The sequence below is a fragment of the Lepus europaeus genome, unplaced genomic scaffold (genome assembly GCF_033115175.1).
Source record: "Lepus europaeus isolate LE1 unplaced genomic scaffold, mLepTim1.pri SCAFFOLD_3_1, whole genome shotgun sequence".
Lineage (NCBI taxonomy): Eukaryota > Metazoa > Chordata > Mammalia > Lagomorpha > Leporidae > Lepus > Lepus europaeus.
This window is the reverse complement of record NW_026909276.1, coordinates 2,088,599-2,093,776: the sequence shown is the minus strand read 5'-3', so window position 1 is coordinate 2,093,776 and position 5,178 is coordinate 2,088,599. Positions and strand designations below refer to the sequence as shown.

Sequence of the window (5,178 nt, the reverse complement as noted above, 5' to 3'; positions counted from 1 at the left end):
TGCAGGAAACAGGATTAGATAAGGGACAGCCTCAGCCTGCTGCATCTCATGTCAGGCCAGGGCCACTGGCCCCGACAAGGAGCCAGCTGCTTCTTCCTGGTCTCCCATGTAGGTGCAGGGGCCCAAGCACTTGGGCCATCTTCCACTGCTTTTCCAGGCCATAGCAGAGAACTGGACTGGAAGAGGGGCAACTGGGACTAGAACTGGCACCCATAAAGGATGCCAGCACCACAGGCAGAGGATTAGCCTTTGCATCACATCACCAGCCCGAAGTACATGAAGAATTGAGAACAGAAAATCTACCAACCTCATGGAGTTTATCTCCCTTTCAAAACATTTAATAACCTTTGGGCTGGAGAATACTAATGTAAGGTACTGTAATTAAATTCACACAAAGAAAAGATGTTTTAGGATGTTTTACTTCATTATTTAAGTTAGATACTTTAGGAAATTCTAGATTATTTTGTGGATAAATTGTAATTTCTTTTCTCTTTTTCTTTTCTTTTTTTTTTGACAGGCAGAGTGGATAGTGAGAGAGAGAGACAGAGAGAAAGGTCTTCCTTTTTGCCGTTGGTTCACCCTCCAATGGCCGCTGCGGCCGGCGCATCGTGGTGATCCAAAGCCAGGAGCCAAGTGCTTCTCCTGGTCTCCCATGCAGGTGCAAGGCTCAAGGACTTGGGCCATCCTCCACTGCCTTCCCGGGCCATAGCAGAGAGCTAGCCTGGAAGAGGGGCAACCGGGATAGAATCTGGCACCCCAACCGGGACTAGAATTTGGTGTGCCGGCGCCACAAGGCGGAGGATTAGCCTGTTAAGCCACGGCGCCAGCCAAATTGTAATTTCTTTTCACAAGTGTATTTGAGTAGAAACACAAGCTTTTATAATCAATTATTTATGTTTAAAACATATGCTTATGTATGTTTTGTATTAAAATAACAGCATTTTATGAAGTTGAGATACATCTTGTTCAATACAAGCCTATAGTTTTTTTTAAGTTTTATTTAAAAATAATCTTTGTATTTATTTTTTTAACACAGCAAATTTGAGTGACACAGTAAGTCCATAATTTACCACAAAATTCATAAACTTAACAAATGAGTATCTTAAGTCTTATAAATCTTCTGAATCATCCATAGTTATGCACTCAATGGAATGAACTCCTCAGCAGCTGAGAAGAATCTTAACTTAAAAGCACCAACTCTTCAGGCATCTCTACAGGCCTCTATTTTTCATTCTCTAAGACATGCAGTCAGACTGCTAGTGCAGCAAATACCAATTCACCTTAAGCTTAATGGATAAGAAAAAGCATTTGGGAAACCAACATTATTAATATTAAGTCTGAAAGCATTTCTACCTCTTTACTGAATGACTTTCCTTTCTGTCAATGTTAAACTCTAATGAATAAAAACTATGTTTTGAACATAGTTTTTTTCAGGTTTATCTAGCACTTTAGGACATTTGTATTTGTTTTATAAGCCTTAAGGAAAACAAAAAGATAATCTCTAATCTAGACAATTCTGGAATCTTTCATTAGATTTAGAATTTTACAGCAAAATAATATGATCTGTTTGTCCAAATAGTATGCCTTTTAAAAAATTCTCTTCATGTATGTAAATTAATAAAGCTTATTTCCAGTATATATTTTCTGTGTTTTCATTTGCTGGAGCAGGGTTCAAAGGGTGTTTTTAGGATCTTGCCAACATCTGCCCTCTGTACCCATAAATTACCAAAGCCATTAAATGGACAATAAAAACTGGTTGAGGCTACTGATGAATGCTTCAAAAGGAATCTGATACACACAGATTTTATTGTCATATTCAACTCAACTGAAGTCTTTCTTGAAATTGTACTCTTGATAGGCTGAAGACAGTAATGGAGTTAATTCTTTATGCCAAAGAGACATGGATCTGTTGTACAAAGGCTTCATTCACTGTCAGTCATCAGTAACTTGAGGTCTTTCTGTATATTCTGAATGGCAGTGTTTGCATCTTCATATTGTAAGGCACTGCTAGCATATTTGCAGTATTTCTGAGCTCTCACAAACTCCTCAGGTTTGAGGTGGATATAGCCTTGGGAAACCATACTGAAAAGTGCAGGATCAATGGCTGGAATAGTCTATAGAGTAGGTTGGATAGTATTCCTTGTTACACCCATGCTATGAGGCACTTTTGCTGGTGTGTAGGCTAGGGCATGTGCACCCAGAGGACCCTGTATTCAACTATAGCTGTCTGATGGCATGCTGCCTGGGTCAAATGCTGAAGATGATGATGGCTGAGGTGTGTAGAATGAGCAGAGATGCTACTACAGCATCTTCATTTTCTTCACCATCAGTATCTTCCTCAATTGCAATAGGGCCTACTTGAGGAGTCTCCTCATTGTTTAAGCAATTATGGATATATGTTACCTTCCACCTTGCATACTTCATGTGTTTCACATTTTCATCAGTGTTATGTTAAGCACGGTTATGACATCTGTTAAAAGACTTGCAGTATAGAAGAACATGATCATGTTTTTTGTGAAATCACCCAGCACAATGTTCATTGTCTGCATATATAAACATTTTCCAAGAATAATTCCCCAAATGGGCAGAACCAACTACTCCTTGGGTAATAGCTTATTATCACCCCCACTGTTTCTTTTTGTTGTTTTTGTGAAGAATCTGAGCCTGGGTCAAGGCGTAGCTATTTTAGACTAGGCCTCCATCTTGTAACTCAGGCCTGACCAGACCCTGAACCCTTTGGCAAAATCTCCCGAAAGAAGAAAAATAAACTCCCCTTGTGATAAACTCCCCTAGCAACAGCCAATCAGCAGATAGCAGGGAAATACCTGCTATCCAGATGTCTTTTCCAGGTGTATTTTTAGGCCATTAAGGTGATTGATAACATCCCCAAACCCTGCAGTTTGGAACATGCACCCTCATGGCTTGGACCCTACACTTTAGCCAATCATTTTAAAAAGCATCAACCCCAAAGCCATCTAACCACCTTTACTAGGTCTATTCCCACTACTGGATTTACTAATCAATTTTAAGAGATGTTCTTTAAATTCTCACAGCATGAGATAATTTGCTGATGGTGCTATAATGTATAGAATGTCTCTGAAAACAAAATTATGTAGGATCTCTGTCTTTAATGTGCTGTACATTGCTATTTAATGCTATAATTAGTAATCCAATGGTAGTTTTTTCACTCGATGTTGCTATATGGGCAAAATGTTGAAACCTTTACCTAATATATACTAAATTGATCTTCTGTATACAAAGAGAATTGAAAATGAATCTTTACATGAATGGAAGGGGAAAGGGAGCGGGAGGGGGGAGGGTTGCGGGCGGGAGGGAAGTTATGGGAGGGGGGAAGCCATTGTAACCCACAAGCTATACTTTGGAAATTTATATTCATTAAATAAAAGTTTAATTAAAAAAAAAAAAAGAATGTCTCTGAAAACCCTATATAAACCCCACAAAGGAAATGGGATGGGTCCTCATCAGATGACCATTGTGATGATTGGAGGAGTGGACCCTAGATTGAGCTAGAACAATAAACCTCTTTGCTTTTGCATCATTGAAGTCTCTCATTGGGATAATTGAGTCCTATCCAAGTCCGGTCTAATAGTTGTTGTTAAGATTTATTTATTTATTATAATGGCAGAATTACAGAAAGGTAGAGAGACAGAAAGAGAGTCAGCCTCTGCCATCCACTCCCCAAATGGCCGCAATGGCCAGAGCTGTGCTGATCTGAAGCCAGGAGCCAGGAAATTCTTCCAGGTCTCCCACATGTGTGCAGGGGCCCAAGGACTTGGGCCATCTTTCTACTTCTTTCCCAGGCCAGAGCAGAGAGCTGAGTCAGAAGTGGAGCAGCTGGGGCTTGAACTGGAGCACATATGGGATGCCATCACTGTAGGCCAGGGTTTTAACCTGCTGTACCACAGTGTCAACCCCCCACCTATTTATTAAGAGCTCCTAACTGACCTGTTAATTTTGATAAAAATTTATGACACCCAGGAGTTTTATTATCAATCTTCATTCTAATTTGCATGGCATATAAATGACCCCCTTGGTGAAATATGTAATGATCAAACAATGACTACCAACAAACACCCCTCAGATCATTTCTTGAGCAACTGTTCAGTAATAGGCCACCACAGGGTCCTACTTGTCATGCTCCTGAACCATCAGGTGATGCTGTATGTTCTTTTATTTTTTAAATTTTTTTTATTTTATTTTTTTATTTTGACAGGTAGAGTTATAGACAGTGAGAGACAGAGAGAAATGTCTTCTTTCCAAATGTTCTTGGTATTTTGATTGAGATCACATTGAATCTGTGAATTGCTTTTGAGGGGCTGGCACTGTGGAATAGTAGTTTGAACCTCTGTGGCATTGGCATCTCATGGTTGCCAGTTTGGGTCCCAGCTGGTCCTCTGATCCAACTCTCTGCTTATGGCCTAGGAAGGCAGTGGAAGATGGCCCAAGTGCTTGGGCTCCTGTATCCACATAGGAGATGAGGAGGAAGCTCCTAGCTCATGGGTTCAGATCGGCCCAGCACCAGCCATTACAGCTATTTGGAGAATTAACCAACAGGTAGAAGGCATCATTTTTTGTCTCTCCATCTCTCTATAATTTCCTCTCAAATAAATAAATGATTGTAAAAGTAAAATTAAAAATAATTTCTATTGGTAGAATGGGAATTTTGATGATATTAGTTCTTCTAATTTATGAACATCAAAGATTTTTCCTTTTTTTGTGTTTTCTTTTTTTTCTTTAATGTTTTATAATTTTTCTTATAGAGATCTTTCACACCCTTGACTAAATTTATTCCAAGGTAATAAAAAATTTTATGGTTATTGAGAATGGCACTGATCTGATAAGTTATTTTTCAGCCATGGCATTTTTGTGTATATAATGGTTATTGATTTTTGTGTGTTGATTTCATATTTTACAACTTTACCAAACTTTCTTGTGAGTTTCAATAATCTCTTGGTGGAGTCTTTTGGTTTCCCGATATTTAGGATCATATCATCTGCAAACAGGTTATTAGGCTTTCTCCTTTCTAATTTGTTTTCCTTTGATTTCTTTTTCTTGCGTTATTGCCATGGCTAAAACTGTCAGTAGTGTATTGAACAGCAGTAGTGATGGAGAGCAACTTTGGTTTCAGATCTTAGTGGAAATGCTTCCACGATTTCC

General features: G+C 39.0%; 1 pseudogene; it reads right to left on the bottom strand.

The window, feature by feature from the left end:
• Positions 1-1,922: 1,922 nt before the first annotated feature.
• Positions 1,923-4,157, bottom strand: LOC133755292 (vacuolar protein sorting-associated protein VTA1 homolog; annotated as a pseudogene).
• Between the last annotated feature and the right edge of the window lie 1,021 nt (positions 4,158-5,178).